This window comes from Ixodes scapularis, unplaced genomic scaffold, assembly GCF_016920785.2.
Source record: "Ixodes scapularis isolate PalLabHiFi unplaced genomic scaffold, ASM1692078v2 PGA_scaffold5__190_contigs__length_132052651, whole genome shotgun sequence".
NCBI classification, from domain to species: Eukaryota; Metazoa; Arthropoda; class Arachnida; order Ixodida; family Ixodidae; genus Ixodes; species Ixodes scapularis.
In genome coordinates, this window is record NW_024609880.1 from 20,397,774 (window position 1) to 20,413,398 (window position 15,625).

At 48.9% G+C, this 15,625-nt stretch overlaps 1 pseudogene; it reads left to right on the plus strand.

Moving 5' to 3' along the window:
• The window catches only part of LOC120838211, a 58,663-nt pseudogene extending 51,577 nt beyond the window's left edge, over positions 1–7,086 (plus strand).
• The last annotated feature ends 8,539 nt before the right edge of the window (positions 7,087–15,625 follow it).

A 15,625-nucleotide genomic window follows, 5' to 3' on the forward strand; every position in this document is an offset into this window, starting at 1 on the left:
TCATATTCAAGCGTATCGAGCGAAACGCCAGTTCTACCTATGGCTTATTTTTGTGTGTGTGTGTGTTTCGCAGACCCTGGCAGGATCGCTTGACCATAAACGCCTGTCCACAGATGCAGCGGACCGCTACAGGCATAGCGCTGACCTTGCGCTAAGCGCGTGCTGACGGGATCGGTCACCAGCTTTGTATCGCACCGACAAAACTCTTGGTCATGGCAGGCGAAAAGTAGCTCATGACACGTGAGCAGCGCTACATCAGCGTTTCGCTGCGTGTGAGAACCGGCTTTAATTGAGACATTTATTCGATTGTACACTAGACTTTCGCGTTGATGGCGGGAGAACGTGCCGTCGCTTTGAAGCATAGTTTGAGCACGCACGCGCTGGGTCTGTAGTTCACAGCGAACGGTCTTTTAAAAATCTAATATTGCGCTAGTCTGCTGTCAACAAATCGCATGTTGGATGTGAACCATTGTAGCATTTATGCAGCCTATTTGTTATTTTTTTATGCGTGTGTTATAACTTATATCTCATATATTTGTCAAGCGATTGGGTATTTACGCTGCCCTGTTACTAATAATCCAAATTCCTCGCAAACAGGCAAAAAGCTGCCGGTGCCCCAATAAACGGTGCTGGGACCATGACCGGCTTGGACAGACGTCCCAGTGTCTAAGCCATCGTCGACGCAAGTGCACTCTTCGGAATTTGGCCTTATCGTGGATTCTACCGCCCAGGAACTTGGACTTCAGTCATCCTTGAATGCGATGTGTATCTACGAGGCAATAAAGCTACGTTTAACCTGAACTCCACAATTTCGTTTCGGAGATTTGTGGCTCGGGACCAAATGTAAAGGATAAACCTTTAGTCCCAGAAGCCAAAATCCAAGAGCGCAACGTTTAGACCCAGGGGTCCAAGTGCAAGGGCTATCAGTTAGTCCTCGGGGTTCATTTGAAACGGTGTAGCAGTTAGTCCCAGGGGTCCAAGCGCAAAGGTCTAACAGCTAGTCCTCGAGGTGTGACTGAAACGGTGTAACAGTTAGTCCCAACGGTGCTAGTGCGAGGGACTAACTGACGGGGCGCAACAGTTGCTCCCGTTACAGTTGCTCCCCCTCGGGGACTAATGGTGGCGGCAGCGGATTTGGTCCCCCGAGGGACCAGGTCGCGCTCCCTTTTTTCTTAGAGTGTAGTCATTGGCTGGGTGCTTTCTCATCAAGTTTACGGCACTGTCATCAAGTTCTGCAGCACTTCTGCAGTCTGCTCGGAGAACGCTGACCTTGAGAAGCCCTCTCTTGAAAGTCTTCTAGTTAGAAGTCGGGCTTGAAAAAAAGGACGTCTCTGAGAGCCCCTGGCTCGGATCTACTTGTTTATCCTGTTCTTGGTCGCGGGTCGTACTGCCAGCGACAGAACGATCCAACTTCTTATCCGATTCTGGATCCAGCGAACTCCACTTCCCCGCGCTGCTTTGTGTGGGCTGGATAGATTTTGACGGCTTCAAAACTTCGCTGCTCTTGCTTTTGTCATCAGGAAGCAGTCGTTGGGCTTTTTAGAGGGCTCCTTCCTTTCTCTTGGATCGTCGCAATCCGTGCGAGCCACCAACTCGGTAGGTCTCAATTCCGCTTATTGCAGAACGGCGATTGTTGTTGTCGTCCGAAGAGTGAGGCTGGTCTTCTGTTGCTTCCGAATCCTTCTGCTCTGATTTCTCTTCCCTCTGACAAATTTCCTGTCCGGCTACCCGGCTTATTTCAGCTGCGTTCCGCGCGTGCACTCCTTTATTTTTTAGCGTTCGGGACTCTCCTTGCTGCGCTCAGTCACCCTCATACGTGAACCAGTGAGAAAAGGCGACCCATAGATTCTTGGCGTCAGTTGCCTCCAGCACCACCTCTGCGCGAGCTGCTCCCTTCCTATGAAGCGCCACTGCTGGACTTTTCTTTCCAGCTCAAGCCTACTTTGCGGTGAAGCTTTATTTGCTCTTCTCTTTCCAACTCGCGATTTTCGATCTCAGATTTTCACTTGAGGTTTTGTTCCTCAAGTTTCCGGTCGAGATTCTCTTGCTCGAGTTTCAATCTCGCCGGACATTCAATGAATCCCTCATCGCTAATGTCTGTGAAGCGGATGAGTTCTTTCACGTGCGGCTTCCGCTTGGCCTGGCGCAAATCGACTCGCAAATCTGTGCAAAGGTGTACCAAATTTGTCACGCACAGCGTTCCCAGATTCATGGCTTACTCGGAGTGTATGAAGTCTTTCTCTTATGCGTAACCTTCATTTAGCCGCTATAAGCAAATTTTAAGAGCTAACTTGTCTTGCAAATTGAAGAAAAAAAGCCGGGAACTCACCCACCCTAACAGCCGTGATCTGACGAAGTCGATCTCGTCACTACCATCCAGGCATTTGGACCGTGCGGTCTTCTGGACAGGAACAGGTAGGGCCAGTCCAGGACAGGAACCGAAGGACGACTACAGGCAGGAACATCTGTAGATGGAAGGGCGTCTCATGATAAACTATGTTTAATACCTATGTACAGAAGTAGTTGTACCGCCAGAGAGCACACTCTCACAGCCGCCTGCTTCCTCTTTTTAAAGGTAACTTGTCGCCACCTCGACAGTAGGGAGTCCCTCCATCCAATATTTGCATCCAACGGTGGCGAAGTGTTCACACCCGGAGTCCGCGACTCGCCCGGTGTTTTCCCCTTGAGCACAGGCCCATCTTGCACGAGCGCCTTTTCACTCTTGGACCGACACCATCCTCGTCGAGTCTAGACTAAAGAATGGAAGCATTCCGAAAGCAAGAAAAAGTCTTGCTGATCGCTGTAGCTTTTTTTGCTGCAATAGGTTTACCTCGAGCACTACGTCAGCTGGAAGAGGTAGGCTTAACATCTTGTCCACGGGTCGTGCAGCCACCACGGCGTCGGGCGATGTTGATAGTCATATGCGGCTTAGACGGCTGGTCGCTGACTGTCAGTGAGATGGATCACCTCCGCCTATGGGGGTAAGATGAGAGGCAAAAAAAAATAAAGTGACCCTGGAAAGGTTGCCCGCCCATTGTATCCGATGGCTGATTCCAGGCGTTGGCGTTACAGCCCAAGAGCATCATCCAACAACGTAATGGCAGCGGCTTAGTATCCTCAATTCTTTGATTAGGAGGCATCCGACAACAGTAGTAGGCGGCTGGGTTGGTGCAAAGATTGACCGTGGGCCCGTACAGACCTAACAATCCGATGGTAACGAGCTTGTCATAAAGCAGATGTGGGTTGTTGTTCTTTTTTTTTTGGGGGGGGGTGGTCCCAAAGGCATCGTTTTTCTTTCTGGCGAGCGGACTAAAGTTTTCGGAGGCACTGTAAGCCGAGTTTTTTAAATATACAAGCGTTCCGTATGATGATGTCCCGTTGTTTCCACTTTCGAAAACTTGCTATAAGAAGCCGAAAACTTTGGGCACTGAAAGTATGTAAAACTATCCTCACATTAATGTCTAAACTATCCTCAACATTGTCTTTAACAAGGGTTCCAAGTCTTTCCATGACTCTCGGATTTTATCATTGCGCCTACAAAAAACAAGACTTTTGTCTTGCGGGTTCACGTTTTGAGGTCCTCTAGACTTTCATCCAGCTTTGTTCTATTTTCTTCAACATCTGAGATGCCTTGCTCAATTATATTATACTTTGCACTTTTTTTTGTGTGAAACTGAGTTTGTTTGTTTTGGAAAATATGTAACTTTGGCAGGACATTTTGTTGACCAAAGGTCCAGTTTAGAGGTCGGTCAAGAAAGACTCCAGGAGAGTCATTTCTTCTTTAGTGGCAGGAAAAGGATTAGTTTCCACGTCAGCACTTAGCAAGACCAACAAGAGTAGAAACATCCTTTTTTATAGGATATTTTTCATCTCTCACTAAAAGTATATAAAAGTACTTTTTCCTAGTGCCTAAAGTTAGGAACAGATGCTTCGGTGCAGCTGGCAGAAATATATCAATAGAACGGAAAGGGCCAAATGAAACAGTCACCGACCTGCATCTGGAAATGTTTACGTGACCACGTGAACTCGTTCCTGAAAGCTCCGAAACCTGGAGATTCCGGGACACGCGCCGACCTATATGTTGGCTCCAGCAGTCCACTCGGTCGGCTGGCGGGTGGAATGGGCGGAACCTTGAGTAATTCCTTAGAACTTGGAATTGTCGAATAGGAAGTTTGATAGTAGTTCGACGTCGCATGCTGCTGCCGCGGCGCTGACGTAAGATACAGTAGATTGGTGCCAGCGGCTACGAGGCACAACTGCAATATAACCTACATCAAGGAAGGTTTACGTGAGCACAACCTCGTTTTTTTTTTTTTTTTAAGATAGCCTGCGGCCTCGGTGGCATACGATAGGGGTGGGTTCGTACCGCGACATTGGATGTGAGCTCAATGTCATGCGTGGTAAGGGAGGTTCGTCCAGGGGACAATCATTTTATTTGTTTATTTATTTAAATCAATTTATTTAAAAAAGAAACTAAAAAAAAACATAACGAGTTCTCCTAGTTTTGGAGAAAACCTCTCAAATCAGCCCGCTGAGAAACCGAAAGACCCTTCAAATCAACCACCTGGGCTATGACGTCTAATCTGACCAGCTCTCCAGCCTCCCACATTACCGTAATATTAGTCTGAACTTTTTCTGGGCCGTTGAGGGTAACGCTCATCACTTCCATTTCGCTTACGTAACGCTTCATCAGATCGCAGTCATAGATTCGTACTTCGTCCCTCCTGCCCGTGGCCTCAATCGCATAGTTGGTAACAGACTTCTTTCGAGTGACTTTGTAGGGTCTTTCCAATTGAATCTGCAGCTTGTTTTGGCGAGACGGCCGAAGCGAGACGACTTAATCGCCCTTTTGGTTCTCGTGGACACGAGTGTTTTGGCCATATTAGGGATATGCTCTCATATCGGCCTCTTACATATTAATCTCCGCCATTTCCCTCGAGCTCCGGAATCACTCTAGCAGATCGAGAATGTACTCTACCATACTCGGATCGGATCCCTTGGTTTCCCACGTTTCGCAGAGCGGGCGCAGCGGAGTTCGAAACCTCATGAGTCACCCATCTTAGCGCGAACGACATTGCCGGCATTCAGGCGTTTCATTCGTTCCTCCTATCACAGGTTAGCGTCTTCAGAAGCCGTTCCATAGCCGAGTTTCACCTCTCAACACTGATTCGCGGCGGGTGGTATACCAAACTGTGAATCACATTTATACCGCACTTCTCGAGGAAGCCAGTAGTCAAAGCGCTTGCGAAAACGCTCCCTTGGTTGCTCTCGAACTTTTGTGGGAAACATACCCTAACGAAGATCAATAAAAATGCCTTCACCACCTCCAATAAACTTTCTATCTTCATTCGGACAGCCTCCGGAAACTTGTTGGCCGCGCACGTGATCGTTAGAGCCGAGCGGTACCAAGCATCAAAAACCGGAAGAGGACCAACTCCATCGACGACGACCCGCCTGAATGGTTCCAAAATTGTTGGCAGAAATATCAGGGGTGCTATACTTTTTCTTTCATTTGTGTTGTCCTCTCTCTGACAAGCATCGCATGCTCGCACCCAAGACTCGGCATCTCGGAAGCATCCCGACCGAAACGTGCAATTCAAGATCGCTCTCTGGTCTTTTCCCTTTTTTAACCATGTGAGTAGTTTACTTTACTTCATGGCACATGCGAAACACATCCGCTCAATATTTTTCAGGAACTACAAGCTGATCAAACGTTCGACCACACCAATATCCGTAGTGTCGGTACAGCACAGCAACTCGCCCAGGAAATGAAACGTTATTTTCTGGACACGCCTTCTTTTGAGGTTTTTCAAATATTATCTATACTCCGCGACAACTTTTCTTGGCAATGCAGTGAAAGGTACAGGCCCGCGTTTCCTCTCCCATTTTGAGTGTACGCAGGCTCTCCTCCTCCCCCATTTCCGGGGAGAGGAGGAGAGCCCGCGCACACTCAAAATGGGAGAGGGGACGCGGGCCTGTACCTTCCACTGCATTGCCAAGAAAAGTTGTCGCGGAGTATAGACTATGATCAGTCGTTTGCTTCTTGATGAGAACTTCCTTGGTTACCGACATGAGCGTCTCAAAGTTCTCCAACATCGGGGGCAGTGTCAACTTGTTCATCTCTTTTAGCTGCTGCTGACGAGTCCGTTTTTCGACCGCGAGGTTCTCCTCACTCCCCCGGTTTTTCTCTGCCTCCCCGGAACTGGTTCGCTGAGAGACCACCACCGGCAGATCATTCATATTCCGTGAACTAGCGGCGTCATAACTGAGCCGCGTGGAAACCTCGTGAAGCTTAGTACTTGCGAACGCTTCCAGGGGTTGCTCCCCGAGGCGCTTAATTGCCCCGTTTTTTCAAGAGCCTGTCCGCTTGATTAAAAAATAGGTAGGGGTACTGTGACAGCAGTTTGTCCGAAACAGCCACCTCAATACCCACCTCTCCAATCTGTTCATAATACAAAACATCGGTTACGGGTACACACACCCTCGCGTCGCCTCACCGACTTGATCCAAATACACTTCCCATTTCAATCGGTTTTGATAACGTACGACGGGTGGACTGGGTGAATAGTAGCGCCACTGTCGGGCAACACGCGGCAATACTCTGGTCACTGTCATGTAGAAAACATGCGAATCCAGGCCCACATCATCCTCCTCGCACAGGCTCTCGTAGGCGAAAACCACGTTTTGTTTTACATCCGGCAGGCTGCCCGCCCAGTTTCATGGCAATTAAAGTACCTCTAATTGCTTCCTGGTTTTTAAACAGGCAGCAGCGGCTGCTCTGAGCTATCAATCTAAAAACATCGTCCTGTATTTCCAGGCGCACACGTGCCCAAGCCAGAGAAACAACCAGCGGCAACGGTACTGACGTCCCTCTCAACCAGGCTGACACGGCATTTCATGGACGTCATCAACGTGGCACGTCATTTACGTTACCTGCAAGAACATCGACGCCGGAATCGGCCGCAAGGGTGGGCAACCAACGAGGACACTTTATAACCAGCTGTTTTCGACCGGCCACGACTAGCAGCGGCTGCTCTGAGCTATCAACCTAAAAGCATTGTCCTGTATTTCCAGGTTGGGGTATAAGCCTTTTCTGTTTAACATTTCCTCGACGCCGCTGCTGCTGCAATCATACCTCGGCAAACCTCACTCAAGAGGGCCGTCACTCACCCTCACTCACCCTCATCTTCACAGGTGAGGTTAGGGTGAGTGAGTTTGTAAGCCAGGAAAATTCATGAGTGTGAGGGTGACTGAGGGCCGTGAGGGCTGTGAGGACCGTGAGTGCGTCAGGGGCGTGAGGGCGGCGAGTGGCGTGAGGGTCATGAGTGCGTGAGGGCTATGAGGGCCGTGAGGGCGGTGAGTGCGTGAGGAGCGGTGACTAGCGTGAGGGCCATGAGTCCACGAGGGGTATGAGGGCCGAGAGGGCGGTGAGTGCGTGAGCGGTGTGAGGGCCGTGAGTGCGTGGGGGGCGTGAGGTCGGCGAGTGGCGTGAGGGCGGTGTGTACGTGAGGCCCCCTCCAGACGGAGCAACTTTTTCAGCAATTTTGGTGTTACTGGCGGGTTGATCCCTAGCTTTTCCTAGATCGACACGAATTGCTGAGATCGGGTCCGGCTTTAAACGAGCGAGCAACTCGGAGATATTCGAAGACGTTTCAAGCGGCTGTATCCAATCAAGGACGCGACATTTCCACGTGATACCTCGTGCGGGTGATGATAACAAAAGACTTGATTCTGGTTTGAAATGAATTGATTTTGGAAATAAACTGTGTCAGAAAGATGCATTAGTATTCTCAACAAGATTTAAATGCATAAAAACCGTTTATAGCGCGTAATTGCGTGTCTAAATAGTGCAAGAATAATACAATTTCATGATTATAATGGCAAATCGCAGCAATTGGTTGCTGCGTGTGAACGCGGGCGGCCCGTGTTGCTGGTGTTGCGACGTCAAGTTTCTTGGCGAAATTGTCCCATCTGAAGCGGGCCTGACTTGCGTGAGGGCCATGAGTGCATGAGGGGCGTGAGGGCTATGAGTGCGTGAGGGCAGTGAGAGCGGTGAGTGCGTGAGGGGCGTGAGGGCTATGAGTTCGTGAGGGCCGTGAGGGCGGTGAGTACGTGAGGGTCGTGAGGGCCATGAGTGAGTGAAGGGCGTGAGGGCGGTGAGTGGCGTGAGGGTCATGAGTGCGTGAGGGGCGTGAGGGGTGTGAGTGCTTGAGGGCGGTGAAGGGCGTGAGGGCCGTGAGTGCGTGAGGGCCGTGAGGGCGGTGAGTGCGTTAGGGGCGTGAGGGCCATAAGTGCGTGAGGGGCGTGAGGGCCGTAAGGTCCAGTGAGGGTGAGTGAAGGGCTGAAGGTCAGTGTGACTGTGAGGATGAGGGTGAGTGAGGGGCTGAAGGTGAGTGTAGCTGTGAGGGTTAGAGTGAGTGAGGGGCTCCGGTGAGTGTGGCTGTTAGGGTGAAGGTGACCGTACTGAAAAAAACCATTTGGCGCCCATATGAAAATAAACGGGTCCATACCGGTAACCGTTTAACCATACTGGTCACCAGTTTGTCAAAGGGGTCGCCCGTATGGCTCAAAGGGGTCCCCCGTATGAGCCATAACGGTCACCTATTTGGCAAACGGGTCGCTCGTCTAGGCAAATGGGCGACTCGTTTGGGCAAAGTTGTCGCACGTTTGCTCAAACCGGCGACCATGTTGCAAACTGCACCGGTTTAATCAAACGGCTCTCCGCAGCCCGTTTGATATTGAACGTACACATCGGCGGCGTGGGCACGCCTAGCGTTTCAACCGTGGCAGCCAATGTTTTCCGGAAGGCTGGGAGCGCCGGTTCATCGATTTCAGATCGTCCGCGTAATGCAAGTAATTATATTTATATTTCAATTGCGCTGATTTTCGATTATACTGCAACTAAAACTAACACCTTTTTTTTTTGTTTTATGTAAACGCGCGACGTTGGTGAGCCGATATTTTCGACAGACCTTTAATACTTTGTCCATCTTTGTTGCCTCAATTTACTTATTGGGCTCGAATCTCTCTCGCAGAAGACGCGACCGCGTGAAAAAATGTACGTCTAGACTCCGGTTCACTTTAATTCAAGACGCAGCGAAGGTAGCACGCGTACACGCGGCTGCAAGAACATCGAGCATTGCGAGAGCACGCCCGCCGTTGCAGCACTCAAACTACGAGCTTGCGCTGCGTACTTTCTTCGCTCGGGCGCAAGCCGAGCTTCTGGCCGCCCCGCCGCCATTTCCAAAGTTCGAGCGCGCGCGCGCGCGCGCGTTTGTTCTTAGGGACTACAAAAACGCATCTCCCTGGAATGCCTGGGGAGAGGGAGAGGGGCTGTCCCGGTGGTCCCAGCGCCTTGACCTCGCCCCCTCCCTCCTCTCTTGTCACCCCTGTCACGTGACCCACAGCAGCGCGCGAGCTACACGCTGATAAGCATCGAGATCCGGAAGGGCGCGCCTTGCAGCCGCTTTTTTCTTCGTCTGCTTGTTGTCAGTTGCTGCTCGAAGTTCGCTCGTCCTACCTGCTTCAATCTGTCTCCTAACCCTGCGGTCTTAGTGGGATGTCTCTCGACAACGTATTGGATGTGCACCAAAGCTATCAGTGTTCGAAAAGACCCACGTGTATGTCGGCAACGAGCGATTCTTCAAAGAAGTCGCAAATTCTCGCGGTTTGGTTGGGTTCGGCAAAGGACAGCTTGTGCGCCGCATCGTGTTGAAACTTCCAAGGAGCCGTTCCCTCTCCTTTGTGTTTGTGTGGTTGTCCTGCTTTGACCGTGTCGACAAATATCACGGATTACATCTTTCAAGTCCGCTATTGTTATGGTAAGTGCACTGCAACCTACGTGTTGGCAACGATTGACCGTTCTTCTACGCGTACTCTTCTAGATTATCTAAAGAATTATGCAGCGCCTATTCGCGCGGCAGCCAGGAGAATAATTTCCCCGAAAGTCTACCTGTATAGTGTTCACAGATCGCTTGCACGTTTGTACTTGTCTACAGAAGAGGTAATAAACTTCGAGGAGAATTGAAAACAATCTTTTGTGTCGGTTTTCCTGTCCACTTACAAGCACCTCCGCGAGTGCATTTGTTCTACGTGTTTTCTCCATGTTATAAATACGTTTATGAGTTTCGGGACGTCTTAAATATGTTTAAGATAACCAACCTCCCAGACGATACCCATTTAGGGCTAGCGCATAATTTGCCAATTCGAATGGCACGTTCAAACGTGTGGTCACGTGCCATGTCGAACGGGTACTCGTACCATACGGCACCCGTATCAAACGGGCACCTGTATCAAACGGGTACCGTTTCAAACGGGTACCGTTTCCAAACGGGTACCCGTATCCCATAATCACGTTTGATCCAAACGGATCGACAATTTTGATTCAAACGGGCGACCAGTTTGCCACACGTTTGAATTTCAAATGGTTTTTTTCAGTAGGGGAGTGAGGGCGACCTAAAGTGCCGACCTCTGGCTGCCATACAGCCATCATTGCATATATTATGTTGAAACCAGGGGATGTTTTCAGTGTGATTTGCCTCTACCAGACAATCGAAATGTTGCAATCCGCACCAGTGTTCTCACAGCTATCATTTTGGATCATGCAGTGGTATCACTGAGACTTCGTTTAAAAAAAAAAGAAAGCGAGAACGCACGAGAGGATTGGAAGTGCCCGACATATAGAAAAGGTTTACAGAGAAGTTAGTCAGCGAAGGAGACCAAACAATCAGAAGTCGGTATTGCCCGCATGTTCGCATGTTCAGCACATTCAGTGAAAAGCTCAAGATTCTCACGGGCTTCAAAGGAACTGTAGATGGCATAGAACAATCGGTACAAATGATGTTGGACCAGTATGATGAAATCAAGGCCCAGCTAACTAGTCAGAACGTTGTCATCAAAGACTTGAAAGCGAGTGTTGAAAAAATCAAAGACAGTAAATGTGAAGAGGAGATTTCCCAGCTTAATAACGAAATAAATGACCTTGAATGGAGAAGCAGACGCTGAAACCTTGAGTTTCATGGTATTCCGCAGACCAACGACGAGAACCTGCAAGAAAAACTGAACGAAGTGGCGACTAAGATGGGTGTACCTGACCTTTTGGAAGTTGAAGTGGTGTCGGCCCACCGGCTACACTTAAAGCCAGGGCAAGTTCTCGTGATCACTGCTCGCTTCGCAAAACAACAAACTCGCGGACAGTGGCTTGAAAAAAAGAAAGAACTAAAGAAAAACCGGGAGGCAATCTTTATCAAAGAAAACGTGACTATACTCCGCGACAACTTTTCTTGGCAATGCAGTGGAAGGTACAGGCCCGCGTCCCCTCTCCCATTTTGATTGTGCGCGGGCTCTCCTCCTCTCCCCGGAAATGGGGGAGGAGGAGAGCCTGCGTACACTCAAAATGGGAGAGGGGACGCGGGCCTGTACCTTCCACTGCATTGCCAAGAAAAGTTGTCGCGGAGTATAGACAGAATTGAGCACTGCTCCGCGCCGCGAAAGACTGGGGCAGTACGAAACGATACCAGTACCTATGGCACAAAGAAGGAAAAATTCTTGTCCGTGAGAAAGACGGGGAGCGAGCGATCTTTGTGAGGAACATCGGCGACCTTCTGCAGATTGGTTAAATATATATTCATCATATTCTAGACGAAAGCTTTGTTTTTGGTAATGAAATTTGACATGGCAACTTCTGAAATTTTATTACCACGTGAACTGAGAAATTCTTTTGTCGCAAAATGAGCCACCTTATTTAAATGTTTTCATTGAATATTAGATCCGCCAAAATAAACTTGCTGACTTAGAATTATTAATTTGCGTACTCGACGTTCGTTTTGACATAATAACGTTAACTGAAACCTGGTATAAATGCGATAGCGATGTTTTGAAACTACCCGAATATAACTCCCTACTGCGAAATCCGGCAAAAACTTCCAGTCACATTCGGTGGAAACGGGCTAATTTACACTCATTTTCACCAGAAACCAGGGTCGTTTACCAGTCTTTAGTGGAAATATTACAGGCCGCCACTTTCAGTGACCAGATTTCGCTGGACCTTTTTCCGGAGCCACTTACGGTTAAAATCCGGCAAAACCTTCCCGTGACATTCAACGGAAACGGGTTAAATTCCACTCATTTTTACCGGAAAACCAGCGTGGCCACTTTCGCTGGAAGTTATACCAGAACCGCTTTCGATTACCCGCCGCTGGATTCCTACCGGAAACCACTCTCGTTTGCCGGACAACGAACATCACTGGAAGCCGACGCAAGGCGAACGGTTAAAGTCAAGGAAGCCAAGACGAGCAGGTGGACTGCGTTTGTAATGGCGGCCGCCAATGCAGCGGCATTCTCGTGAGTGCGTGTTTTAGCTTAAAACGATGTTGGAATTCTGCAAGAAGTGCGTGCAGCGAACTGTTTTGACGATCCACAAAGGTGGACAGCGATCACCGGCAACTTGATATTTGCGACAGGCAAAAGTCTGGGCCAGAGCAGGTACAAGACCACTCGAGCGGTATTCTCATGAGTGCGAGTTTTGCTTGCTAGACGGTGCAATCCTCAGGAAGTGCGTGCAGTGAACTGTTTTGACGATCCAAAAAATATGGGGACTTTCACCTGTTTTCCTCCGAAACCAGTTTACCTGCAGTCTTTGGTAGATTATTTGCCCGGAAACAGATTTCACTGGAATGTCACCAGCAGCCCCTTTCGTATACCATGCGGACGACCCGGCTTTCCTAGAAATCTTACCCGAAACGGGTGACTTGCTGCCCTGTTTTCCGACCTTCACTTTAAGCCGACGAAAGGGGAGGGGGAAGCCGAGACGAGCCGGAGACTGGCTGTGTAATGGACCTTTTTCCAGTAAGGAGAGCCCCATGACGGTTTCGCCGCCTACTACAAATGGAGGGCAACCGGACTCGCCTTCTCCCATAGGAACAGATTAGTGTCGCAAGAAAACAGTGCCCCCCAAAAATGGCGAAAGGGCGGTCAAGGTCAAGTGGAAAGGGTGTGCGCGTGCGCAGTCGCTTACTGGAAAAAGGTCCATTATGGTGCCTCGCACCAAGGACGAGTCCCCACGCACCCTCTCTCCTTCGCATTGGGTTCATGGGAAAAATGAAAGAGGGTCGTTTTGCTGACTTAATTTTTTTTAAGAAAACCGGTTTCTTTGTTTGTCAACGAGCAACGGCCGCAAACGAACGAACGCTTAGTCTCGGCTTCTCGTTCCATGTGTGCGACCTGTATCTTCCAAAGGAGCTGGGTCTGCAGATGAAAAGAATATATTTTTCAGTTACTTGTTTCTTACGCCTCTTTGTCCGTCCGTCTTCAGAAGCATCCAGCGAGCGAAAAAGACTGTGCGCAAGATTTCTCAACGTCGGCGGATGTTCGTTTCGCGCGTTCATGGTTTCCGCTAAGCGTGCTACTGACGCCTGGTGCACCCGCGGCGACGGCATCAGGGACGACATCGTGAGCGTGCTCGGGATTTCTCAACGGCGGCTGATGTTTGTCCCGCGCAGTCCTGGTATTCGCTAAGCGTGCTACTGACGCCTGGTGCACCCGCGGCGACGGCACCAGGGACAACATCGTAAGTGTGCCCGGGATTTCTCAACGGCGGCGGATGTTCGCTCCGCGCGTTCGCGGTTTTCGCTAAGCGTGCTACTGACGCCTGGCGCACCCGCGGCAACGGCGTCAGGGACGACATCGTCAGTGTGCCCGGGATTTCTCAACGGCGGCGGATGTTCGCTCGGCGCGGTTCGTTTCGCTAAGCGTGCTATGACGCCTGGTGCACCCGCGGCGTCGGCATAAGGGACGACATCGTGAGTGCGCCCAGAATTTCTCAACGGCGGCGGATGTTCGTTCCGCGCGGTCGTGGTTTTCGCTAAGCGTGCTGCTGACAGTATACGTGTGTGTGTCCGTGTGGTGCACCTGCGCAGTTTTATTAGTTGAACTACCGTGCGTCTAGGAATTTACCCAGCGGCATTGTGAGTACCTTGAAAGATATCTTTTGTGTCAAAGAACTTGGTTGTTCCTATTTGGTCTGATTGCTTTTGTCTACAGCTGTGCAAATAGTTTCACTGGTATCGACTCTGTTAAATAAATACATAGAACCTTCAGGTCTATATGGACTAACCACTTTAATTGCTACAGAATCGTCCAGCATCTGGTGAACATAACCAACCACGGATCACAGGCTTCCTCCTAAGTGCCTTCCGTTGACGTCCGAAAAAAGAAAGAAATAAAACACGGTAAATTCCGGCCATTCTGGTGACCTTCTGGTAAATTCTGTCTTTACTGGAAGTGAAAAAAGTCCCATAATCTAGTAAAATAAATTTTACTGGAAATAGGCTTCCGGTAAAAATCCGGTGACATTCTGGTAAAATATCTTTTGACATTTTGGTGAAAGTCCCGTAATATTCCTGTAAAAGAACCGGTGACATTCCAGTATAATATCCGGCGACATTCCGGTAAAGTACGACTTTGCTGGAAATGAAAACAGTCCTATAATCCAGTAAAATAGACTTTTACTGGAAATAACATTCCGGTAAAAAATATTTTTCAATAGGGCTGTCACTGCGTAAACCGACAAACTCAGCGTGGCGGTCGTGTTTCTATGCCAATTAAAGAAAAAGTAAGTTACGATCTTTTGACACATTACTGTCGTTTGACTTCAGACTACGAAGTGCTTTCAGTACTAACAAATCAGAATATTATATCTCCTCCTGAGGCCCAGGACGATTTTACTGCAGCAGATTCTTATTAAACTTTCGCAATAACTTTTATATGGCCTAAGTACCACACATCAGCAGCTCTTACTTCCATCTGAATTGTCGGAATGGCTCAACACAGTGTCCAATATAATGGGCAATGGGCCTATACATCTTAATTTTTTCGACGAGGCAATCTAGATTAAATAAATATTTGTGTGTAAGAAAGTAAGCATTCGATTTGATCAAGTAAAATAAAGAATTTTTTATTCATCCAAACTCAAAGAGACATAATCATACAGATTATTCTTCCATACTCTGAACATCACAAATGTTGGCACTCAAGTTTCTTTGCTTTGTGCGAGCTTTCTCGAAGCACTGTCTTTCTTTGCTAATACAAAAAACAAAACTTGCACTTAATGCAAGAAAAAAAATAGTTTTCATGTTACAGCCCTCTAACCTACAAAGGGCCCGATTTGCTACATCCGCAAGTCTTGGCAGGTGTCCTAATGGTTTCGATCTAGCTTCGAATGGAGGCAGCCTAGCTCGTTTTGCTGGAAGGGACCAATCTGTGCCACTGTCAGTGTCTGAAGGCTCCCTATGGCCTTCTGCAACAAGGGCCCCTCCTACAGACCGGCGAAACTCTAATGATTTGAGTACGCCATTCCGTCGCCTCTGTTGGGTGCGTATGTCTCGGGTGTGCACAATCCAGGAAATGCTTAAGGCAACGTCAGCGAAATAAAAGATACATCGTAGAGTCCACTTTTTTACTCGTGCTTTCATTCGGTAGAACCAAACCATGCGATCAGCCATGTCAACCCCTCCTATGTTCATGTTGTACAAGAGTACAATGTGTGGCCTGGGGACGTCTACTTGCCTCTTCTCTTTGAGGAGACCATCTACGACAGGTATCCTCTGGTTCTTTACCATGAATTGAC